Genomic DNA, 27,377 nt, shown 5'->3' on the forward strand with positions numbered 1-27,377 from the left:
CCCATTTTTGTTTCTAAGGTTTTTTTGTTTTAAATTAATATTACCAGCTATATTTTGAATGTGTGATAAAACACTGCCATTTTCACTTATCAGCATGTTGTAGATTTATATCTTCTGTGTCCAAAAATTCTGGAGGCAGCAGGCTTCAGACGGTTTATGCATTCTCACAGGGTGCAGAGTATAAAAAGACATTATACAAAAAATAGTACTGCCTGCACTATTAAAAAAAAAAAAGGCCAAAGTATCAGATTGGGAGCAGAAAACCTAAATTCATATCTAGTATCCCTATGATGGCTTCCGACCATGAACCAGGAAAGAGCCATAGAATCTATGCATTTCTGGTGGTCTTGGAAGGGTGTGTGTGTGTGCGTGTGTGTGCTTGCATGCATGTGTACAACTGAATATATGCTCTTATTTTGCAGAGAAAACAGAAATCCTTACCTGGATGGTCTTTCAAATGTTAATAGCACCCAGAAACTTTAGAAACAATACTGAGCTCTGGCTGCTTTGCTCTTTGTTATTAATGCAAAATGGTCTGCTGTTTACAGACTGATCTCACCTCAGTTTGAGACCCCATTTGCTTGCCTCCTAAGAACTTCATTATCTCTCCCTCTCTCTTCCTTAGTTTCTTTCTCTCCATGTAAAAGTAGGACTGTCTGAAGTTACTTTTGTCGGAGTTATCAAGAAATTATTCAATGTCAAATCAAAGAGCATGTTCATCCCTTATTGTTTTTGACATTATAAAGCCATAATCTCTATTGCTTTCTTTCATTATTTGTATACTTTTATTTTATATATTTGAGAGATTGATACAGAAAGAGAGGGAGAGAGAAGACAGAGAGGGAATATGGACTTTCCAAAGCCTCTAGCCACTGCAAATGAAGTCCAGATGCATGCACCACTTTGTGCATCTGGCTTTATCTAAGTGCCAGGGAATCAAATCTGTACAGGAAAGCTATGCCAACCAAAGCCTTTATCAGTGTACCATCTCCCCACCTTCTTTCTTCCTTCTAGACATTCTTTTCATGTTTTACACCTTCCTCTTGGTTTTCATCTATCTCAATGATGATTCATCAACAGCTTCATGGATTATTTTACCTTTATTCCACCCACACTCTCAATAATCTTTGTAGTCTTACCTTGGTCTCTTTTCCTCACTCTCTTGTGTGATGATTTTTCATCTTAAAAGCTTTAAATCAGCCAAGCGTTGTGGTGCACACCTTTAATCCCAGCACTTGGGAAGCAGAGGTAGGAGGATTGCAGTGACTTCAAGGTCACCCTGAGACTACATAGTGAAGTCCAGGTCAGCCTGAGCTAGAGTGACACCCTACCTCAAAAACCCAAAATAAATAAATAAATAAGTTTAAGTCAAAGGCCATCATGTCCAAGTTAACATGATGCATTCAGATCACTCTGTTCACATAATCTATAGACCCAACTATGTCTCAGCCTTGCTTAGTACAGGTGCTTCAGCATTACACTCCTCACTGTCTTTAAACAATGTTACCTAAGCCTTGAAAAGAGTCATATAAATTTTCTATTTGGGGCTGAGCACCCAGCAGTCACTAATTCTCAAAACTTCAACCATTTATGACTCTCTGAGCCACTGCGTGTGGTGGTTTGATTCAGGTGTCCCCCATGAACTTAGGTGTTGGGAATGCTAGCTCCCCAGCTGATGGATATTTGGGAATTAATGCCTCCTGGAGGGCGTGTATCATTGGGGGCGAGCTTATGGGCTTTATAGGCAGTTTCCCCATGCCAGTGTTTGGCACACCCTCCTGTTTCTGTGGTCCACCTTATGTTGGCAAGGGGGTGGTGTCCATTCTCTGCTCATGCCATCGTTTTCCCCTGCCATCATGGAACTTCCCCTTGAGCCAGTAAGCCAAAATAAACATCTTTTTCCCAGAAGCTGCTCTTGGCTGGGGGATTTCTACCAGCAATGTGAACCGGACTGCAAGAGTAAAGTGGTACCGAGGAGTGGGGTTGCTGCTAGACACCTAACTATGTGGCTTTGACCTTTTGGAGCTAATTTTCAAGAGGACTGTGGGAGGATTTGAAACCTTGGCCTAAGAGATGCCTTGCAGTGCTGTAAGTACAACTTGATGGACTATTCTGGTCTGAGCTGCAAGACCTGAATGCAATAAGAACTATGGACTGTGAGGTTTGGCTTATGAGGGTGAGAAAGAGCTTTGCTTGGACTGGGTTAGCAGTCTGTGTGAGAAGCTTGCTCTTGTGCCCATGTCCTGAGAATTTGTGCAGGGTTGCTTTGCATAGAAATGAACTGGTGTGAGCAGAGGGATATGGCACAGAAAGAAAAATCTTTGGGTGAACTACTGCCCGTTCAGCTGCAACGGAGAGATTACAACCTTTGAGACTGGGCTAGCTGACCTGTGCTGGGGCAACAGAAAGAATGTCGACTCTTTTGAAGTGCTCAAGGAGTGTCCTGATCTTCAAAGTCTGTTTTATTCCCCCCTGGATTAACAAATTGGCACCCTACCTGGTATCGTGGAGTATAAGAAATGCTGGAAAGCGGGTCACTGAGCTTGCAACATGGTCTTGTGTTTTGGAAATGGCCATAGGCAGTGTGAAGTGGGTTTGCTGGTTGCCTGTATAGAGACGCCATGGGGCCATGAGGATGAACCGTGGCTTGCAGTGGAGACCCAGTGGAGATGCCGGGACCATGAGATGGCTCCCAAGGAGCAGCTGGCCAGACGAAGTTTCCCAGGACTGTGAGTAGCCTAGCTGGAGGGGCGGAATTGGAATGCCAGAGACTTGTTGCTGGTTAGAATTATCGGACTTGAAGATTTGTCACTAGCTAGAGTTGCTGGACTTGAAGCAACAGAGTTTTATATTTTCCCTGGTTGTTTTAAATCTGGTATTGGTTGAATGTTTCTTTGCTATGCCCAATGCCATCTTTTGCACTGTGAATATTTATTTTGTGCCATTATGTTTTGTTTTTTTTTTTAGGTTTTTTAGGTTATTTGTTTTGGTATTATGGCTCAGTTAAAAGATCTTGGACTATGGGGATGTATGAACATCATTGGGATTGATAAAAACTATGGGGACTTTTAAAAGGAGATGAATGCATTGCATTTTACATCATGTATGATTATCAGTTTATGGGAGCCAGGGGTGGAATGTGGTGGTTTGATTCAGGTGTCCCCCATAAACTTAGGTGTTGTGAATGCTAGCTCCCCAGCTGATGGATATTTGGGAATTAATGCCTCCTGGAGGGAGTGTATTGTTGGGGGCGGGCTTATGGGCTTTATAGCCAGTTTCCCCTTGCCAGTGTTTGGCACACCCTCCTGTTGCTGTGGTCCACCTTATGTCGGCCAAGGGGTGGTGTCCACTCTCTGCTCATGCCATCGTTTTCCCCTGCCATCGTGGAACTTCCCCTTGAGCCAGTAAGCCAAAATAAACATCTTTTTTCCCAGAAGCTGCTCTTGGTTGGGGGATTTCTACCAGCAATGTGAACCGGACTGCAACACTGCTCAATGCAAAATTAAGTTTCTCTGACCAACACTGAGACAGCACTGAATTTTGGGGTGTAAAAAGAATTATTTAGAAGGCAGTTTGGAATCATATACACTTACAAAACCATAGTAGTATATTTATCCCTATGATGAGATTATCAGTGTCTTTTCTCCCCCAACAGTCTGCATAATGCCTTTCTGTACTGTGAATGGTAGCCATCAGGGAGGAAGCTTCTAGTTCAGCTGCAATTTCATTTCTTTCGGTCACACAACTAAAGTTTGTAGGGTCTTTAGCAATGATAATTTACCATCTATATTTGGTAGGCAATGGCTGTGCTTTAAATGTAAAATATCCACTCCAAGGCTCATGTGTTTTTGATACTTGGTTCCAGGCTGGTAGTACAATTTAGGAAGGTAGTAGATTGTTATGAGGTGAAGCCTTGCTGCATGAAGTGGGTCACTGATGATAGATCTTGAGGTATTTAATTTAATTTAATTTAATTTAATTTAATTTAATTATTATTTTGTTTATTATTAAACTTTGTTTATGTTTATTATTATTATTAACAAGATGTTTCATATGGATATATCATGTGTTGGTACTCTTTTCCCTTGTCCCTGCCCGTCGCTTCTCAGTAAACATTCTGTCCCATTTTTTCATCTCGACCTCATTTTACCTCTTACTCCTCTTTCTATATTTATGTGGATGCAAGTCATATCATATGGTCACTCAAATAGGTAAAATGCACAACTCGGTTGCAGCTACAAATATGAGAGGACTGCTGTGAGCTTTGGGTTATACCCAAGAGAGCAGACCAGCAAGCTGAGCATGTGGGAAGCAGCTGATGGTGCTGAGATGGGTGGAGATGGGCCAAATTGAGCCTTCTCCTGTAACCTGGTTAAAGAAGGAGCTGTTGCTGTATGCTGGGTTCTGAGCACCTAGGCCTCTCTACCATTGGCTATGTGGTATCTTTTTAAACCGGGAATGTTGGTACCTGAGTAAGGAAGCATCTGGCTGAGAGACATTAGCCAGCTGTCTGTGAAGGCCAGCTGAGGTGCAGTCATGATTTCAAAACTAGGTGAACAGTGTCTGTGAAATGTCATTTTACACTCCCATAGTTTTACCTCAAGGTAAAACTCTAATGTGGAGCCACTCCCAATGGATTGTAAATTCTTACTTTTACTTCCCCACTAGATTTGTAGCTCTGTTGCATTTCCACCATCTAGCAAGTGACTGAAATAAAATGTTTCATTTTATTTAATCTCTTTTGAGCTCAGGGTTCAGACTATAAAGATCCTTGCAATAAGATCTGCTTTATTTAGACATGTGAGCTTGTTCTCTCCCTCATGATCTCCTATTAATTAGATACAAAGAATTTCACGGTGCATAGCTTTGGCTCCTAGGAAACCCAGCACTAGATTGAAAATAATTTCAGGGACTCTACTTAACCTATATTCCTAATTTAGCTATCTCTACCTCTTACTGTGGTGCTGGCTTTCTACAATGGCTAGTTTCCTTTTCCTTCTAAATCTCATTTTTTTGGAATTATAAATGTTTCCTTATAAAATGTTTCAAGTCTTCTTTGGAAGTAGATGAAAAATAAATATGATTAAAAATAATTAAACCCAAGTCTAGATTTATTATTTGCCTTCTCCTAAAATGCAAGTAACATCATGGACAATATTTTCAACTCTGCATATACCAGATATAGACACATGCCTGTCATATTGACTTATGAGTCACCTGAAATCCTGAGCATTTATGTCCTTGCTAGACCAAAAGGGGACATTATGATGGGAAGACAAAGTCTGTCTTACAAGAGTAGGAGAAAGAGCTAGAGTTTGCAGAACCCAGGGCCTAGAGCAGAATGGCCATTTCACAAGGCAAGATAAGTGTGATTGTTAATGAGAGTTAACAACAAAGTGTGATTTGAATCCACATTTCCAGCCAGACAACAGAGCAAGAGCAGGAGTACGACATAAAACCCAATTAATTTGTCTTTATTTTTTCTACTCTGATTCCTTACAACTCCCATTTTAAAATTCTTTAAGTTAGAAAACAGTCTGATTTCCATATGGTCTTATTTCTCAAAGAAAATGATTTGGTAATATTCCTCATTTCTCATTATAACTTTCATGAGACCCCATGGTATAAGAATGGCATTATTACATTTTTCAGTATTTCCATGAGACAAGTGAAGCTTTTCCTTAGTGCCATACCACATACATATCAGAACAATGGGCTACAGTGAGGAAGAAAATCGGTACAAGGCTTCTGCAACCCCACTCCCAATGTTGAAACAGACTGTGCTGCCTTTGTTATACAGTGGATTAAGCCCAAGGTACAAGGAATTTAAACTTGTATGGAATAATTAATACAAAATTCAAGATGTGGAAGAACAGACTTCTTGCCTTCCAGTGACTGACATATTTGCTAACCCTTCTCCTTGTAGCCAGCATAAATTAGTAAGTGCAGACTCAAATTCAGTAGGATGTATCTTGCATAGAAAGCAAAGTTTATGAGTTCAAGAATAATTGATATTCCATGTGACCCATTAAAACAGTCCCATTTAACACAAGACAGTTTAAATTGTATCTTTTTTAAAAGTAGGCTAAGCTGAATGTAGGCACACACCTCCCCCCTTTTTTCTTTTTCACTTTACAGCAAAACTAAGCAATTCTCTCAACCATCTCTATCATAGGACCTTGAACCAAGAGCATATGTTTAATGATGCCCAGACTAGCTATTGATTAAACACTGACAATGTTCAGAGGAATTGAGAATCAAAAAGCCTCCCCCATGGCCACCTCTGCCATGCTCACTTCTTAATAGATGGCAGAGGAGGGTTCTAAATGAGATCTGCTGCCCTGCACACTCTCAGAACTCCACAGGCAGTGGGATTAATTTCTGCTCTGCAGTCCATTGGAACTACAATGTCTAAAATGTCCATCATTCTACAGAAACCAATATAGAGGGCCTTCCTTTTTTTAAGTCCTCCTTTTTGAGGAAAACAATTATGGACTTAGTTCACAAAATGTTATTACATCAAATATGTAATGGATTGAAGCTCATTGTTAAGCTCCAGACAAGAACAGATTGTGTTCAAGTCAAACAAACAAAAAATAACAACAAAATGGCTTAAGGAAAATAATCAAAGACAACATAAAGAAGAAAAGGGGTTTAAAGCCAGAGTAAATATTCTCACTGCATTGCTCTGGTGAGTTGGTTACTACCCAGAGGCTTGGATATTTTTAAAATGCTCTTTTGTCTGGGTAGGAGACTGTAACCCTGAACTGTAAATTAAGGCTGTTTTTCTACTGTTTAAAAAAAAAAAAAAAAAAAAAGTGATTTACAGTGGTGAAACCACCCAGCTGCTTTACTTTGATAAACATGGATGAGACACCTCAAGGGTGTCAGGCACATCTCTGGACTCTCTTTTAAAGTAATTTAATCCCTGCAACAATCCTGCCAAATATTCGTTAGAATGTTTTGAAAGATGTGAAAACTGAAGCTTAAAGGAATTAAATAAATCCCCTATTATCAAACATTTAGTAAATAGGTGAGAACAAAGTCATGCTGTTAGAAACCTTCAGAGCATGCATTAAAAACTGATATTTTGATTAAGAGTTTATTGAGCTAATTACCATATAATTCCTCCCTTAGTTCAATGATACACACTTAATGAAAGGGTTTGTTTTGAAAAGTCCGCTTTTTAATATAATTCTTTGTTTCTTTATTATGTAATTCTGAATTTTACTCTAAAGAGTATATCCTTAGGACAAAAATAAATAAATAAATAAATAAATAAATAATGCCAAGCATGTTAATATACACCTTTAATCCTAGCACTCTGGAGGCAGAAGTAGGAGGATTGCTTGAGTTCGAAGCCACCCTGAAACTACGTAATGAATTCCAAGTCAGCCTGGGCTAGAGTGAGACCCTACCTCAAAAAACAACTACAATAAAATAATTTTAATAATAAAAGTATATTAATAAAGAAAGAATGAGCACATAGGATGTTTTTGAAAGCACACGTGAAATGTAAGAGAAGTAGACCTGAGTAATGAGTTGGGTGGAAATGGTCCTGGGCCAGTTTCATGCAAACTGCAGAGATGGACTAGCTCTCCCTATTGTCCACATTTGTGCATGATACCAGAGCATTGCATTCTGGGTTGATCCAGTCATTCAGTCCAGACTGCTCTAGGATAGAAGGTGTGTCCTTGGTCAAAGTGTTTCTTTTCAGCTAGTAACAGTTTTTGAAGAGAGTCAGTAGAAATCTGTCAGTTGCCAACACATGAATAGGAGAGATAACTGCATATTTCACCACACCTTTGTATCCAGAGCAATGATTAAAATGGCATTTCACTATTACTACAATTTGTATTATTTGATGGAGTTACCCCTATGCATTTCTTCTTTTGCAATCACTTGTATTTCATTTCATTTTACATTAATAAAATGTTCAGTTCATGTGTTTTTGTCATAAATGGCAGGTATATTGTTTTGTATGTTATTTGCATTTTGTTATGTTTCTTTGCTTTTTACCTTTCCCTTTTCTGTTTGGGCTCTAAGAAAAGTTTATTGTGCATATGGATAATTTACAGATAGTTTCATTTGGAATTTTCACAGTTTGATTGTGATAAATTTAAATGTTTATTTATTCATAATTTCTTTTGGTGCTTAGTCTAATTCTGACTTAAATTATGGCTGTAAAGGTGTTTTCCAGACAGTTCCACAACTATTCCCACACCATATTGAGATGACATTTCCCATCTTTAGTGATTTTATGCTTTCTATGTAGCACTGCAGCTTCTTTATTATGCCAGGTTTTTTCCATGCAATATTTGGCTCCTTAGTTAACACACATGCAATTAAGTCATAGTCAGAATTCCTTTATAGGATTCTTAATACGTGGCATGCTGCATGACAGATCTAAGCCATCAGAGTGACTATCGTAGCGGCACGGGAGTAGTTGGCTATGATAATTTTAGATGCCTAAAATCTTCCACTTATGTTGAAGCATCTATACTTCTTAACTTCTGACCACGTGGCCTACACATTTAGTTGTTTGGCAAATGTTTAAATACTCTTCAATGGTATTGTTTTTCCATCTTTTAAAAAAAAATGTGCTATTATTTATTTGTTTCAGAGACAGAAAGAGGGAGAGAGAAAAAGAGAGAGAATGGGCGCTCCAGGGCCTCCAGCCACTGCAAATTCCAGATGCATGCACCCCCTTGTGTATCTGGCTTATGTGGGTCCTGGAGAATTGAAATGGGATCCTTTGAATTTGCAGGCAAATGCCTTAACCACTCAGAAATCTCTCCATCCACCTATTTCTATCTTTCTTTCCTTGCAAAAATTTATTTTATTTTGAAATTACTTTAAATAGTTATTTGTATTAAATTATTAATTTTATGAAATAATTTTAAATAAGCATTGAGCTTTGTGTTTCTTTTTAAAGTGCTTATATTTTGTGTCCCAGGAATGTATGCATAATATAACATAAATTTATATTAACTGAGTATTGAATGAATGAGATCGTCATTTACTTTTGTGCCATATCAAGAATTCTTTCAAATCTGGTAGGAAAATCATTTTAAAAATGGATGTATATATTTTCCTTTCCTTCAATTTTCTAAAATACTGCCATCTACAAGGCTTTTAATATTTATATGTATGATACCTGGTCCTTTACCCAGTATATCTTCAGAATGAATACTCCATTCCCTCATATGAACATTGCTTAGGTTTGATTGATGTTTAAGGAAGTTAAGATTTTAAGTCTAAAGATCTGTGAAAACACTTGAAAAGTCTGGAGCTCATAGAAAGAAAACCCTCAATGGCTTTTATTAATTTGTTTCTTTAAAAAAGTTATTTATTTGAGAGCAACAGACAGACAGAAAGAGGCAGACAGAGCGAGAAAGCGAATAGGCACACCAGGGCCTCCAGCCACTGCAAACGAACTCCAGACACGTGTGCCCCCTTGTGCATCTGGCTAACGTGAGTCCTGGGGAATTGAGCCTTGAACTGTAGTCCTTAGGCTTCACAGGCAAGTGCTTAATTGCTCAGCCATCTCCCCAGCCCTAATTTGCTTTTTTTATTCACCGCACACATGCAGTGTGTGTAGGAGCAAGTGTATAAATGATAGAGACAAGTACAGTGATGAGAAGCTGGGTTCCCTTGCTAAAAAAAAAAAAAAAAAAAAAAAGCAAAACAAAACAAAAAACTATGAAGCATTTCAGGGCCTTGATAAATGTGGAGTCTGTTCCTACTCCACATGTCAAAGGTGGCCCATACCTGGACACAGTCTGTCTACATCCATGTTACGACGTAGGTATTATGGCATGAAAACCACCACCTGTGGTTATTGCTCTTGTGGAACCCGCAGACTGACTACAGATGAATGCAGGAAAGGAATTTGCTTCAAGAATTCCTTACCATCTTCTTTGATTCAGAATTGGTTTTAGAAATTTGATGTTACAATCACTTCTAAGCCTTGGCATAGTTTATCAACTGTTCTGTTCTTGGGTAATCTTATAGTAGAATTCAGTGCATGACAACTATTTTTAGGACAACTTTCCTATATCCAGGTGAAAATAAAATAAAATTAGAATCTAATTTTTATCAATAAAACAGCATTTTCAATGAAGCAGTACAAAGTCTTTTATGTAGGGTATTCTATATCAGTGGTAAGCATAAATGTGCTATGGATTATAGCAGCAGCTGGATTTTTTTCTTATTATTATGACTTCCTGGAAGGATATTGTCCTCCAAATGTGAGAAACATTGTCACTAAGAAAGAAATACATCTTATTAAAATGGGGATGCTATATATAATGATCACACAATCTCTTTTGTGAGTTTATACTAATATGCATGTGATAGTTTTCTTTGGAGAGAGGAATAATAACAAAATATATTAGCCAAAGCCCCTTAGGAGTAGGGAGGAAATAGACAGAAAGATAATCCTTTTGTCAATTGATTTCTCAGCATGCTAGTTATGCCCAAACAAGCAAAGGGATTTTTTTTTTTTTTGACATCTCTTTTATTTTGTTTCTTGCCTTTCCCAGCATTCAAGCTGTCAGCTCTTGCTCTGTTAACAATGGGGGCTATGAGTTCTAGTATGTTCAGATCACTGATGAATACCAGTACTGGTGCCTTCCACAACACTGGCTGAAACAAAATGGCAAATGCTGACAGGAAGCACCACCAGCACACAATATCTGCTGCAAAGGAATACTGTATAGAGAGCAGAACGTTTTTCCTAATGCTACATAGCAGTTTACAGGATTGCCTTTAACATGTGTGGTTCTATGTTCATAGACACGCTCTTTTGAAGAAGGGTGGTCAGGGATAGCAACAGGATTCATGGTGGTAAGCTGTGATTGAATTCAAGAATTTAAAATGATGCTAAGTCTCCCATTGAGGTTATAAGGAATCCCAAAACAAATGTTGGGGATGTTTAAATGCCCAGTTGAAGCAAAATAAGTAAGGGCTTTTATGCTTCAACATGGACTCTATAGCAACACTAACTATATTCCAAGTTGTGTTTTGATGAAATGTACCCCCCCTTTTTTTAATAAAATAAGACTCCTTAAAACGGCTTGGAATTTTGTAGTGATAACTTGGCAGTGGAGGTATGAAGGGGTTAAAGGGCTGCAGACACCCATATGCTCTTCAAGGACAGCCTTACAGGTGATAAGAGCATTGATTAGTAGTGGAAATATAGTTCTTTTTTAAATTGTAAATCAAATGTAAAGCTATTCTTTACATTTTTATATTCTTTTTATTCTCCAGAACAATCTAAGTATCACCAGTGAACTTGCTGAGAAAATGCATCTTCAAGACTTCATTTTCTTCAGAAGAAATATTTTTTTTTTTTTGCCTAAATTCCTCCTGTATAGACACTAGGGAAATGTTGGACTCATGACTGTTCACTCCCCGGAGGGTTGAAACTAAGCCACATCTGTCGGTATTGAGCTCCGTCTTAGGTTTATTTTCTTTCCCTATCTTCCAGATGTGTCCTCCTCCTCTAGTTCCCTTGTATCTTCAACCACACCACCACGCTCGCCATACCATCCTCCCTGCATGTAATAGTTATGATTTCTGGCTACCCCTCCCCAACCTCCTCACTCTCCAATACAAAGACTGCATATTCTAGGACCTTTTTCATCAGAAATCTTTATTAGACTTCTTGAGGTTACACAAAAGGATGGCAGGTTGCCATGCAGCCTGCATTTTACGTTCCTAAGCAGAAAATGAGCTGTCAAGCAAGATTGAGTTGGACATTCCAAGGTGATAGGGTAAAGACAAGACACTGGCTAAACTCTGAAAAAAAAAAAATCCTATGTATTTTAAAACAGATGGCAAAACTGTGTTCTTTTGAAATAAGATGTATTTCATGAGAGCAGTTATACAGAGTTTGAGTGTGGACTCGCTGGAGCAGATGCACACTACAACCTGTGCTAAGCAGCAGCAGTCTTTTTTCCTCAACATTCAGCCCAAGAGGATGTAAATGGACCCCATTAGAAGGCAAACTTTATAAACTTTTCTGATTCTCTTTCCTAAGCGTCCTGAGGGCTAGCGTTACAAGACTACACTGCCACTTAAGAATTATATAACACATGAGATTGGAATGGAAGGCTTTGTGCATGCTAGAAAAAAACATTCTACAACTGTGTTATATCTCCAGCCCTCAAGTTCATGCACACTCAGTAGCCAGTGTCCCTTGCCTCTATTTCATTGTGTTCTCTCAATAACTGTCAATTTCCAAAAGTTGAAAGAAGAATATCCTTAAATAGTTTCCTGCACTTAGAAAGATGTGGATGACTGTGACAATGTATCATATGAGCAGATGAATTTCAGAAGAAGCTGGGTTTTTTGCACCTGGGATAACACCAGAGACATGAAGTCATTTCCTTCTTGGACTGGGTACACTAAGCAGGAAGTAAATGGGCTCCAAGGGAAGTGGAGTGCTACCTTTTATTGTCATTAGCAATTATTTTAAATATAATTAGATACTTGGTTTTCACCCATCTAATCTTGACTGACATACATTAAAGGCAACTTCATTTATTCAACATATGGTTATAGATTGCATCTCTTTAATTTGGAAATAGACACAAGAGTGATGCTTCTGTCCCTGTGAAGACAGTCAATTGAGTTGAAAGATTTCTTCAGCTACCAACAAATACCAACCCAATTTTTGCATGGGACACATGGCAGTCACAGAATACTAAATTGGTTGGATTAAAAGCAAGGCCATTACCAATATCTGGTTATACTAAAATACATTTTATTTCAATTGAATTCTGGGGACACTGTTGTTCAGTGTGTGTGTGTGTGTGTGTGTGTGTGTGTGTGTGTGTGTGTGTCAGAGTGGTTATGCATATTGACATAGCCAATGTCTCTTGAAGCATTTAAAGATGGAACAAAATTTTCTTCTACCCAAGATGATGTGATGCTCAGGCATGCAAACCTTGCTTCACTTTTTCAGAAAAATAGAAGAAGCAAGCAGTTGCATTTGTTACTATTGCTTTTTAACTTTGGTACTGTTAAAGACTGCTATGCATGGTCCAAAACTTAAACTCAAGATGAGTGTTTGACACAGGTGACAGTTAATGGAATTTACTATCACAAGTTTTGGGTCAGGAAAGCACAATAATTGTGTTCATCATCATCAAGTTAATTTGGGGTTTGGTGGGCAGCTTATAATTCCCAGCTGATCCTTTGGTCCATTCTTTTCTTTGTACTTTTTTATGAGAAAGAGAGTTGGAGAAGGAGTGAGAAAATTGGCATGTCAAGGCCTCCAAATACTGCAGTTCAAGTCCAGATGCATGTACCATCTTGTGCACATTTGCAACCTTGGGCACTTGCATCACCTTGTGTTTCTGGCTTATATGGGATCTGGAGAGTAGAACATGGCTCCTTAGGCTTCTCAGGCAAGCACCTTAACCACTAAGCCCCTTTGGTTCATTCTTAACTAAGGGGTGAGAAGAAGTTTTGAGGACTGCCACCTGAAATACTAGCATTTCAAAGTTGTAAGTTGCAGCTTGGAGAAAAGCCTCCTCTCCCAATTCCTACCTTTGTGTGTGTGTGAGCTCTGTATGTGATGCATGCACATGTATGTGCCCTTGTGGCACCTCATACCCTGTGGTGGGGGTCACTTGCCTTTGGAGGCCTTAATGGAAAGTGCAGTGAACCACCCCATTACTCTTAATCTGGTTCTTGAAATTTTTGTTTTGTTTTGTTTTTTATTTTCTTATGAGCAAGAGAACAAGAGTGAGAGCAAGAGAGAGAGGGAGAATTGGCTTTTGGGGGCCTCTAGCCACTAAAGGTGGACTTCAGATGCATGTGCCACCTCATTCACATGCTTCACCTTGTGTGTCTGGCTTATGTGGGTTCTGTGGAGTCAAACCTGAGTCCTTAGATTTCACAGCAAGTGCCTTAACTGCTAAGCATTAAAATAGTTGTAAATACTTAATCAATTTATGATTTGCTTTTCAATAGTTTAGAAAAGTACTTCGTTTTATGTTCACCACAAATATAAACTTTCATCTAAAATATTTCCTTTTTTAAAAAATACATTTTTTTAATTTAATTTATTAGTTTTCTTTTCAGTAAATACAGTTTGGTACCATTACTTAGGCACATCTGTGATCTACCCCCTCCCATTAGACCCTCCTTGTTAATGAAAATGGGTCGTGCATTGTGGAGTTAGCCCCCAGTTATTGGTATGATAAATGTCTCTGCAAATCATGACCCAACATGTAACTCTGACATTCTTTCCGCCCCCTCTTCCGCAAGATTTCCCTGAGCCATGTTGGGTTCATTTTTGGTCTGCTTCAGAGCTGAGGTGTTGGGGGCCTCTGAGGCTTTGGCTCTTTGATTTGGTAGGAGTTGATTTTTCTCTGGGTCGATCTCCTTCCCCTTTGTGCTGGTATCCGGTTCACAGGAAAACATCACCCTTGCTTATTTCGCCAGTTGTCCTTAGTTTCAGTTGGGCCCCTTTTGAGGTATGTTGGGGCAGTTCTCTTCTTAGGATCTGCATCTATCTGGAAAAGAGAAGCAGATTCTCCAACGGAGAGTGAGTTAGCACCCGGAAAATTGAGATAACACTTACTTTTTTGATAGACAGTTTAATAGGTGTAGGCCCTCTTATACCCCGTGATTGATGGTAGCTTGATGTTGTAGAGTGGGCTTGTGTTTGGGTATGGTTCTGACTTGTTTCCCAGCTCCAGCTAAGGGTCTAGTACCACTGAGTGGATCAGTTAGCCAACTCAAGAGCAATTGATTCCTCACCATGGCTGTGTACCACTATTGCACTTGTGTGGGCATCACATACAGTTATTTGTTGCTAATTAGGTTAAACAATGTGTTGCTTGGACAGATCTTGGTCATTTCCCCCAGTCGCCTATGTAGCGCCTTCTGGCACTAGACACACTGACTGTCTGGGGACTGACTCTCTCCTGGCTTCCAAAAAATACATTTTTTTCTCAATAAATTGTGCTGCTAAAAGATTTTAAATATGTGAAATAGCTACCAGCAAGATAAATGTATGAAGATGTTTTTCTATGTCTTGCCCATGTGATGTTCTATTATATAAATTTCCATTAATGGAATTTGGCAAGTCCCTAATTAAGGGAAGCTTAAGTTATTGTACTGGCACAGAATCCTTAAATAATTGTCAGATGTTTTTCTTAGGGTAAAATTTGATATGTGAAGACTGGAGAGAAGGCTTAAGAAGGTAAGGTGCTTTCTGGCAAAGCCAAAGGACACAGGATCAATTGCCCAGTACCCATGTAAGCCAGATGCACTAGGTGGTGCGTGCATCTGGAGTTTGTTTGCAGTGGCTGGAGGCCCTGGCACACTCATCCTCTTTCTCCCTCTTGATCAGCCTCTGTCTCCTTCTTAAATAAATAAACCTTTTTTTTTCCAAAACAAATATATGTGGAATTACTGGCTATAACACATATTTTTTTAATACTTTGGATGAAATTGACTAATCTACCCTTAAGAAACAGTAGTGATTTATGCCCCTACCAGTGTATGAGATTGCAGGTTCTTTCATATCTAATAACATCCACTATTCTCACTCCTATTTATCACTGCAGGTATACAGATAAAATAACATTAGGAAATTATCTCACTCTAGTCCAGTCTAATCTGGAGCTCACTCTGTAGCCTGGGATGTCCTCAACATCATGGTGATCCTTCTACCTCAGCCTCCCCAGTGCTGGGGCAGAAGGTGTAAGCCACCATGGCTGGCAAAAAAAATGTCATTTTGTCATTTTTAGTGTAAATATCTAACAAGGATAATAGGGGAACCAGATATGAAGAGGCCTTGGGAGTCAGAGTAAGTTTAGTGTCAGCAATAAGGAGGAATGGACTCTGGGGGACACATGTGCTGTCATCATGAAAGTGATACAATACTTGATATTTTAGGAATATCATCTTGGCAACTAGAAAAAAAAACATTGCAATGATTTATAAGTGAGTGTATGAGTTCCAGAAAATATATAAGAGGACAATTCAAGGATGAAGCAAGCATGTTGAGAGAAAAGAGAATTTCAGTGTTTCCCATTCATGCATGAGGGAAGATAGTAATGTTAAGATAACAAGGATGTTGGCAATCAGATTGTTATGGGACTATTGAGTTTAAGGTAATGAGCAACAATGTAGTGGCTATGTGCTTGCCAAGGAAGCATGGTGACCTGGACACCTACATTAAAGCCAGGCATGACGGTGTGCCCTTTAATCCCAGGATTAGAGTGCAGATGGGAAGATGACTAGAGTTTATTGGCCAGAGAGTCTAGCTGGATTTCTGAGCTCTAGGTGCATTGTGTGTACTTATGTAAAAAATAAAATAAAATTGAGAATGACTGAGGAAGACCCTGTGGTGGTTTGATTCAGGTGTCCCCCATAAACTTAGTTGTTCTGAATGCTAGGTTCCCAGTTGATGGAGATTTGGGGATTAACACCTCCTGGAGGTAGTGTATTGTTGGAGGCAGGCTTATGGGTCTTATACCCAGTCTCTCCTTGCCACTCTCCTGTTGCTTTTGTCTACCTTATGTTGGCCAGGGGGTAAAGTCCACCCTATGTTCATTCCACCATTTCCCCTGCCATCATGGAGTGTCTCCTTGAGTCTGTAAGCCAAAATAAAACTTCTTCTTCCCCACAAGTTTCTCTTGGTCAGGGGATTTCTGCCAGCAATGTGAACCTGACTGCAACAGACCCCCAGTATCAAACCTCTGGTTGCTGAATGCATGTGCATACATTTACATGCATACACCTATGCACCCTCACACACATGCATACCCTTACACAAATATGAGTATGCACACACTTGCATATGCACACCACACCACAGGCACACACACATGTGTGTGTGTGCAAAAAGTTATGAGCAATGAGATAGAAAATGTCATATGGAGGCTAATGACCATATGACTATGGAAAGAGAGAAGAAAAGAAAATGTCCAGGCTATGCTCAGGAAATCATTGAGAAACACTGCCCTTGCAGTTCTGACAGTACAACAACAGGAATAAGAAAAATGAGCTCAAGGGATGAATGTTGCAAAAATTAAGAGTATAAGAGGATGAGGGATTGGAAGTAGAGAGAAGAAAAGTTGGACAGCCTTTCTTGAATGACACAAATGCATAAAAGAATTGTAGAGGCTATCTAGTTCAATGGATTGATAGTTAATGCTTGTAGGAACTTAGTTGGATTTAAGAAGTTAGGGAAGGTAATTCAGAGGAAACCCACCATGTTAATGTGTATGTGTGTGTACATGTCTCTGTGTGCATGTGAATGTTCACATGCATGCATACATACATTAGTTGAGAGAGTATACAGAGATTTCCCTAATTACTTTGGATTGTTGTGACAAAATGCCATATATTGAGTAGTCTTTACAGCACTCTTTTATTTCTTACATTTCTAGAAACTAGACAAGTAGATTTATGGTGCTAACTTTGCTTTTCTGGTTTGCACATATCTGCCTGCTCTCACTGGCCTTACATGGTGGATAGTGAGAGCTCTGGTCCATTCCTATAAGAATACATGGATTCCCCAACACTAAGGATCTTATCTACACCTAAATGTCACCCAGTGATCCCACTTTAAAGATCTGTTCAATGTTTGTGATTTACTTTTGATCCAGACAGACTCTGCATTTATCTCTAGCATTATCAGACTTTTATATAAGATTTATCTTATTAATAGAGTTATGTTGCCTTAAAATGATGGAAACTCAGTAGTCTAGTCCTAAATCTTAAATTTAAAAATGAAAGCTGTAATTGAATCTCCAAGACAATAGATAAGTCATGGACCAACTTTTTTCTTGTTCTGTGTGTGTGCATATATATGTAATGTGCGTGTATGCAATGTATTCGTAGGGTGTGTTCATGTGTGAGAGTGTGTGTCCTATGTGCATATGTATATGATGTGCTCATGTGTGTGAGTGTGAATGCAAAGGTGCCATAATAGGTCAGAAAACCGTTGTGAAGTGTCAAGAAGATATCCTCTTCCACCTCCTTTGGCACAAGGTCTCACAGTGCTCACCACTGCTTTATTGCAGTCTAGTAGGTCCCTAAGCTTCTGGTGGCGCCTCCTGTCTCTGATACTCTTCTTGTTTATAGGCATGGCTAGGGCTGCAAATGCCAACTTGATTGTCCATTTTTTACATGTGTATTTGGGACCTGAACTTGGATATTTGTGCTCACACAGCCAGCTCCTTATCCACTAAGACATTTCCCCAGCCCTAATAAGTGGCCTGTTGAAGCCCCTTATCTAATTAATTCATTAAATATTTAAATATTTTATGAACATCTACTTTGGGCCAAGGACCTATATAGCAATTAAAAGTACAGTAACAAATAAGATGGAGTAGTCAAAATAAGGAAGACAAATTGGTTGAAACCACCATGTCCACCAGTGTACAAATGCCAAAAGAGGTGTCAGTGAAAAGATTCGTCCTGCATCAGCCATACTTTACTTCAGTAGTACTATGCAAATGGTGTCTGTCAGCCTCAGGACTAAACCTGCCCAGAACTTGAGATCACTTTTAATACCACACTTAAAATAAAAATAACTACAAAGTAAGCACAAAAAAATCAATAAGTTAATTAGCACCTTCCATATTTAACTCAAGGTAAAATTACTTTTTTTTTTTTAGATCACTAGAATTAATTCCCATCTTTGTCAGGGGCAGTGGTCTTAAAGTTAAAACTGCAACTTCTGTGTTTTCAGCAGACATTGACTTTTGGTCTTAATGTTGTCAACCTCAAATTCTATTACTTCCTATTGAATGCACAAGTCTTCTCCCTTTGGTCTTTTTGGTGTCATTATCATCTCTAGCCTCGGGAACTATTGACATACTGATAACAGCAACTTCTACTGAGGTGCTTTTAAATTGGTCATGGATCAATATATGCCATGCAATTTATTTTATTTCCATGGCTTTACACTTTCTATTATAAAAGTAATATTTGTTCATTGAAAATAGTTTGGAAAAAGTGGACAATAAAATAGTACAAATGAAAATTGCTTTTAAAACCCTTACCATCCCATCATGCACAACTTGTGAATATTAACATTTTGACTTTTTATTTTCAAGTAATTTATTTTCACGAATAAAATTTATTTGTAAAACAAGGTTTTACCTCTATTTTATAAATTGCTTTGTTGAAATATTTTAAAATCATTACTTGCTATCATCTAACTTTCTATTCTGGTTCTTCATGATGACATTGTAAATAATTAGCATATATCTTTAGAATGTTCCCTGCAACAGTCATCACTGAAAAGTACATTTGTAAGTTTTGCCTCACTTAAATGTCAAAGCAACCATGTAAGATTGCCACTGCTACTAGCCCCATCATACAGGGACAACACAGCACTGTAGAGTCTTGATAATTGACCCAAATTTTCATAGTGTGTATGTGACAGAACACAGTAATTCTGTAGACTGTAAGTGTGAAACTCCAGATTTTCCATCCTGACTATATAATGTATTGCATACTATTGTTTACATGCACTTGTAATATTTATACAGTTGACAAATGTTGAATATTTAAATGTTAATATTTTTATTTAAATGAAAATTACACTTGATGTACTCATAGGTAAATCTTTGTTCCTATCCCTACAAAATTTCTTAAGATAAATTCCAGTGATTAAAATTGTAGGGCTGAAGTGATACTTGCAAAATTTATGGCATTAAATTTTTATGCATGGCTAATTTTAAGGATAGCTCAGCCTAGCAGACAGAGAATGAAACTAGAAATAATAAAGCATTAACTTTAAATCCTTTTATGTCCAGCAAATCACAACATCACTGTCTGTATTGTGAAAGGAAAGCCTGACAATCCTTTTTTATTTTAGACCCAGAATTGTGAGATACTTTAGAAGTAGGAAAGGTGATTCAACTTTGAGAAATTCTTCAGAATGCAGGTTCTAGAAGGTGTTCAGGAAAAAGGAGAATTTCCAGAGAAGTGCCATGAGTATCAGATAGAGAAGGAGCCTAGAGCTGCTTAGTCCATGTCTACAAAGTGCCTTGTACTTCCTGTTTTGAGGATGCTTGTTCTAACAAAATGCTCATCTTTGTCTTTGATAATTATAGAGAACACTTTTGAAAGCTAAATAAATGACATACAAAATTATTAAGGTCAAATGGCCTTCAGTGATTATATCTGCCCTTTGCAAATACATGAAGGAATTATTATTTACATTGCTTTAATAGAATTTCCTAGTATGTCCATTTTCAGTATTAATATATGTGGGAACATATTTTATACATGAAAATGTATGAGTTTTTATGCTACAAGAGCACTTTGGAAACAATTTGAACTTTTGGAATTTCAACATTTTCCAAGCCCCCCCAAAATCTATCTATATATGTACCTGAATCTATCTATCTATATATGTGCCTAAAATTTGAATTTCATGATAATTCTAATTCCTAAATTGCAAAAGTACTACAATGTCCCTCCAATACCATAAAATAATAGATTGATGATTTTTCATTGATGTATACTTAATATACATAGTATTTAGTAATAAAATTTTGCTTAGTAATTTCTATATTTACAGAAAGTTAAAAGATAAGTATTAATTCTATCATTTCTCTCACTTTTTAAAAATCCATTTACTTATTTGAGAGAGATAACAAGAGATACAGAGAGGCAGATACAATGAGAAAATGGTTGTGCCAAGGCCTCCAGCTACTTCAAACAAACTCCAGATGCATGTGCCACCTTGTGCATCTGGCTTACACGGGTGCTGAGGAATTGAACCTGTGACCTTAGGCTTCCCAGGCAAGTGTCTTAACCACTAAGCCATTTTTCTAGCCTCCTCTCTCACTTTTTTTCTCAACTTTTAACATTTTCCATGATTATAAAAAATATCCCATGGTGATACCCTCCACACCACACTTTTCCCTCTGAAATTCCATTCTCCATCATATCCCCTCCCCATCTCAATCATTCTACTTACATATATACAATACCAACCTATTAAGTAACCTCATCCATTCCTTTCACTTCCCTTTATTTCTCCTTTTTAACTTACTGGCCTCTGCTACTGAGTTTTTCCTTCTCACGCAGAAGCCCAATCATCTGTCACTAGGATCCATATATGAAAGATAACATGTGGCACTTGGCTTTCTGGGCCTGGGTTACCTCACTTAGTATAATCCTTTCCAGATCTGTCCATTTTTCTGCATATTTCATAACTTCATTTTTCTTTACTGCTGAGTAGAACTCCATTGTATAAATGTGCCACATCTTCATTATCTACTCATTAGTTGAGGGACATCTAGGCTGGTTCCATTTCCCAACGATTATAAATTGAGCAGCAATAAACATGGTTGAGCATGTACTTCTAAGGAAATGAGATGAGTCCTTAGGATATATGCCTAGGAGTGCTATAGCTGGGTTGTATGGTAGATCAATCTTTAACTATTTTAGGAACCTCCACACTGATTCCCACAATGGCTGGACCACATTGCATTCACACCAACAGTGTAGAAGGGCTCCTCTTTTTCCATATCCCTGCCAATATCTATGATCATTTGTTTTCATGATGGTGGCCAATCTGACAGGAGTGAGATGAAATCTCAATGTAGTTTTAATCTGCATCTCCCTGATGACTAGTGACGTAGAACATTTTTTTAAATGCTTATATGCCATTCATATTTCTTCCTTTGAGAATGCTCTATTTAGCTCCATGGACCATTTTTGATTGGCTTGTCTGATTTCTTATTATTTAACTTTTTGAGTTCTTTGTATATCCTAGATATTAATCCTCTATCAGATATATAGCTGGCAAAGACTTTTTCCCATTCTGTTGGTTGCCTCTTTGCTTTATTCACAGTGTCCTTTGCAGTACAAAATCTTTGTAATTCCATGAGGTCCCAGTGGTTAATCTGTGGTTTTATTGCCTGAGCAATTGGGGTTGTATTCAGAAAGTCTTTGCCAAGACCCATATGTTGAAGGGTTTCCCCTACTTTTTCCTCTAGCAGTTTCAGATTTTCAGGTCTGACATTAAGGTCTTTAATCCATTGGGACTTAATTCTTGTGCATGGAAAGAGAGAAGAATCTATTTTCATCCTTCTACAGATACATATCCAGTTTTCCCAGCACCATTTGCTTACGAGGCTGTCTTTTCTCCAATGAGTATTTTTGACATTTTTATTGAATATCAGGTGGCTATAACTGCCTGGACTTACATCTGGGTCCTCTATTCTGTTCCACTGATCTACATGTATGCTTTTGTACCAGTACCACACTGTTTTTGTTACTATGGCTCTGTAGTATAGGTTAAAATCAGGTATGGTGATACCAGCAGCCTCATTTTTGTTGCTCAGTATTATTTTAGGTATTTGAGGTTTTTTGTGATTCCAAATGAATTTTTGGATTGTTTTTTCTATTTCCATGAAGAAAGCTTTTGGAATTTTGATAGGGATTGCATTAAATGTGTAGATTGCTTTAGGTAAGATTGCCATTTTCACAATATTGATTCTTCCAATCCAGGAACACGGGATGTTTCTCCACTTTCTAGTGTCTTCTGCAATTTCTCGCTTGAGTGTTTTAAAGTTCTCATTGTAGAGATCCTTTACTTCCTTGGTTAGGTTTATTCCAAGGTACTTTATTTGCTTTGATGCAATTGTGAATGGGAGTGGTTCTCTAATTTCATCCTCTGTGTGTTTGTGGTTAGCATATATGAAGGCTACTGATTTCTGTGTATTTATTTTGTATCCTACTACATGGCTGTAGGTTTTTATCTGCTCTAACAGTTTTCTAGGAGACTCTCTAGGGTTCTTTTTTTATAGAATCATGTCATTTGCAAATAATGATAACTTCATCTCTTCCATTCCAATTTGTATCCCCTTTATGTGTGTCTCTTGCCTTATTGCTATGGCTAAGACTTCCAGAACTATATTAAATAAAATTGGGGATAATGTACACCCTTGACTTGTTCCTGATTTTAGTGGAAAAGCTTCCAATATTTCCCCATTCAGTAATATGTTGGCTGTAGGCATGTCAAAATAGCCTTTATTATATTGAGATGTTTTCCTTCTGTTCCCAGGCTCTGTAGAACTTTTATCATGAAGGTATGTTGGATTTTGTCAAATGCTTTCTCTGTGTCTAATGAGATGATCATGTGATTTTCTCCTTCAACCCATTTATATAATATATTACATTTATCAATTTGCATATATTGAACCATCCCTGAATCTCTGGGATAAAGCCTACTTGGTCAGGTGAATCATCATTCTGATATATTCTTGTATTCTGTTTGCCAATATTTTGTTGAGAATTTTTGCATCTATGTTCACAAGGGAGATTGTTCTGTAATTTTCTTTTTTTGTTCTATCTTTGCCTGGTTTTGGTATCAGGCTGATGCTGGCTTCATAGAAGGAGTTTGGTAGAATTCCTTCTTTTTCTATCTTATGGAAAAGTTTAAGAAGCAATGGTGTTAGCTCTTCCATGAAGGTCTGGTAAAATTCAGCAGTGAATCCATCTGGGCCTGGGCTTTTTTTAGTTGGGATATTTTTGATAACTGGATCTCCATGCTTGTTATAGGTGTGTTTAAGTGATTAATCTCATCTTGATTTAATTTAGGTAGGTCATATATATCAAGGAAATCATCATTTCTTTCAGATTTTCATACTTTGTGATGTATATGCTTTTATAGTGTCCCTATGATTTTTTGAATTTCTCTGGCATCTGTTGTGATGTTACCTTTTTCATTTCTAATTTTTTTAACTTGTGGCTTTTCTCTCTTTCTTTTGGTCAGATTTGCTAAGGGTTTATCAATCTTGTTTATCCTTTCAAAGAACCAACTCTGTTTCATAATTTTTTGGATTTTTTTGTTGTTGTTGTTGTTTCTATTTCATTACTTTCTGCCCTAATCTTTGCTATTTCTTCCCATCTAGTGATTTTTGGTTTGCCTTGTTCTTCTTTTTCCAAGGCTTTAAGGTGAAGCATAGTTCGTTTACTTGCAAACTTTCTAATTTCTTAATATAGGCACTTAAGGCTATAATTTTACCTCTTAGAAGTACCATCATTTTGTCGCAGAGATTTTGGTATGTTGTGTTCTCATTATCGTTAGACTCTATACATTTTTTGATTTCCTTCTTGATTTCTTGATTGACCCATTCATCATTTAGTAGTGCATTGTTTAGTTTCCATGATTTTGTGTATGTTCTATATCCTTTCTTGCTATTGATTTGTAGTATGATTCCACTGTGGTCAGATAGAATGCAAGGAATTATTTCAATTTTCCTGAATTTGTTAAGATGTGCTTTGTGTCCTAATATATGATCTATTTTAGAGAATGTTCCATGTGCTGCTGAAAAGAATGTTTATTGTGAAGCATTTGGATGAAATGTCCTGTATATATCTGTTAGGTCCATTCCTTCGATGACCTCATTTAGTCCAGATGCCTCTCTGTTTATTTTTCCCAGGATGACCTGTCCATTGATGAGAGTAGGGTGTTAAAGTCACCCACCACCACTGTGTTTGGTGTTATATGTAACCTTAGTTCTAATAGTGGTTTTTTTTTTTTTTTTTTGATGAATTTGGGAGCCCCCAGGTTAGGTGCATATATGTTTAGGAGTATAATATCCTCCTTTTGGAGTGTGCCCTTAATCAATATAAAGTGACCTTCCTTATCTTTCTTGACTAATGTTGGACTGAAGTCTACCTTGTCAGATATTAGTATAGCAACCACTGATTGTTTTCTAGGCCCATTTACTTGAAACACCATTTTCCAACCTTTCACCCTAAGATAAAGTCTATCCTTTGTAGAAAGGTGAGTTTCTTGGAGACAACAAATTATAGGATCCTGCTTGTTAACCCAGTCTGCAAACCTGTGTCTTTCATTAGGGCATTGAGGCCATTGATGTTAAGTGATATTATTGGCAGGTGTGTATTTGTTTGCCATTTTTTATTTTTTGTGATTCTGGTTCTACCTTTACTCTCTTGTGTTAACTAGTATTTGAGTATTGCTTGTTTTTTCCAGGTTCCTTATATGTGCGCTTTTCCTTGTCTTTGGCATGGAGGATTCTTTCAAGTATTTTCTGTAGAGCTGGTTTTGTCTTTAAATACTCCTTTAGCCTGCTTTTGTCATGGAATGTCCTTATTTCTCCGTCTATTTGAATGGATAGCTTTGCAAGAAGAAGTAACCTTGTTTGACAGTTGTTATCTTTCAGAATTTGGAATACATCACTCCAAGCCCTTCTGGCTTTTAAAGTTTGTGTTGAGTAATTTGCTGTAATGCTGATGGGCTTGCCTTTGTAGGTAACTTGATTTTTCTCTCTAACTGCTTTCAATATTTTTTCTTTGGATTGTGTGTTTGGTAGTTTGATTATAACTAGGGATCAATTAGTGGATGGTTTTGTTTGTCACTATAACATATGATAGTTTTTTTTTTCCTTAATAATGGATTTCTTAGAGTTGATTTATTTTTCCCAATAATATGATAATATTTCCTCATGTAAAAATATACACTGCTCAGACACCTGGGTACCTTACCAAACATGAGCACCTCATTTATCTGAGCAGGATAACTGAGTATATAAACATCCTTAAATGTCAAGAGGTGAGACTTATTCAAGATGTAAATAAATTCAAAGGTTTTGATGAGTGAGCCCATGAGGATGTGTATATGAATTACCATCATACACTTCTGAGAATGTGTTGCATAAGTGTGTTGGGACACAGTGACACTTATATCAGAAATACTCAGATTTTTTTTTCTGAGGTATCTGCAATCATTCTGTTTTTAACCTTGAAGACATTGTTCACTGGAAAACATGAGGAAAAGAAATTATGTTAGGATTAAGCTTAAAATAAATATCATTGATTATAATAAAATATTTATCTGACTCAGTATACATTATTACAGATGCTAAAAGAGGTTTTCCCACAAATTTTCAAAAGATATAATTGGCCACCATCATATTTCATATTCATGTTTTATTTAACAAGGCTCTCTTTTAATACCTTTTTTTGCTTATATATTCATTTTTTATTTAAAAAGGAGTTTGTGCTCTTATATCTTCCCTCCTCTGCCCCATTCTTCTAAGGGTCTTCTTCAGTAAAGCTATTGGCATTCATTGTGGGGACCAAGAGGTCTTAATCAGTCTTGTGGCAAGGGGCAGGGGACATAGTGCCTCAGGCTATACCTACCAGAAGGCTCTCAAAATCATTCTCTTCCCTCTTCTGCAATGTTTCCTTTGCCTCAACAGGCAAAATGGAGGTCTGATTAATGTTGAGTTCTCTGTAGCCTCTGGACTCCTGTTGTGACGAGTCTTTATTGATCACAGTGTCTGTCACCATATCCCTGGAACTGGTTTCCAGGCTAGCCATGAGAGCAGTATTCATGTCACCATGTCATCTGTAGTTACTTCTAGGTTGGGCAGATGAGGTAGAAGTGACACATCTCATGGTAGATAGTCTGTTCTCTATTCTTGATGTATCCTGGTTCTCCTCGCTATTATCCAGCCTCTGTAAGAAAAGATTCTCCAACCAAGAGTGAGAGCAGTTTGAATTAAAGGGGATAAATTGAGGATTATTGATGTGAATGGCCACTCTTCTTACTTAAAGGTCAGTGGAAGTTCTCTCTGTAGCCCTGTCCTAGGGAACAGATCTTGGTTCCAAGAACCAGGTAAAAGTTCTCCCCTACCTAGTGGCTGTCATGTCCAAACTGTGAGCTGTTTACCTACATAGGCTATGTGCCACTATTGCACATGCATAGTTCTTGCTCAGCTGGTTGATTTAGTATCTGGCAGGAACTCCTACTTATTGAATCTGTTGGCAACAGGTCTCTATCAGCTGTCATAGTACTTTCCAGCACTATTCTGGCTAGCCAGGATAGAAGTGGATTCCTTCTTAGTTCCACCATGGCCATTTGATTTACTTTGGAAACCTGATGTGGTGTCTACAGTAATAGGGTTTTACCTTTTAGCTCTTTCAGGTAACCAAGTGTTTTGGCAATGATCTGTTTTATTTTGGGGAAACTCATGCATCTCCTTGACTAGCAGCTCACTGTGGGGGGACACAATTCTGACCTTGGGATTTACCAGCCAAAGCTCATAGCTTTAGGGCCATGCTTTCTTCACCTTCTATGGAACTCTTCTGTTCTGGCTTCCCCACCCCTTATTGAGGGTAATGACTTATAGAATGGTATCCAGGAAGGGTTCTTCTGGAATTGATTCATGTAGCCATTACTTTTGTGAATACCCCCATTCTCCTTCCCCTACCCCGAAGATCTTTTGACCCCCTTTCTTCCTTTCTTTCTTCCTTCCTTCCTTCCCCCCCCCCCTCTCTCTTTCTTTCTTTTGCTGACCCTGGACTTGTCAGGTAGCCCTTCCTTCTTCCCCCCCATACCTCTCCCT

General features: G+C 37.9%; 1 pseudogene; it reads left to right on the top strand.

Moving 5' to 3' along the window:
* Window positions 1-27,377, top strand: part of LOC101594526 — a 564,925-nt pseudogene that overhangs the window by 502,362 nt on the left and 35,186 nt on the right.

Source organism: Jaculus jaculus, chromosome 11 (assembly GCF_020740685.1).
Source record: "Jaculus jaculus isolate mJacJac1 chromosome 11, mJacJac1.mat.Y.cur, whole genome shotgun sequence".
NCBI classification, from domain to species: Eukaryota; Metazoa; Chordata; class Mammalia; order Rodentia; family Dipodidae; genus Jaculus; species Jaculus jaculus.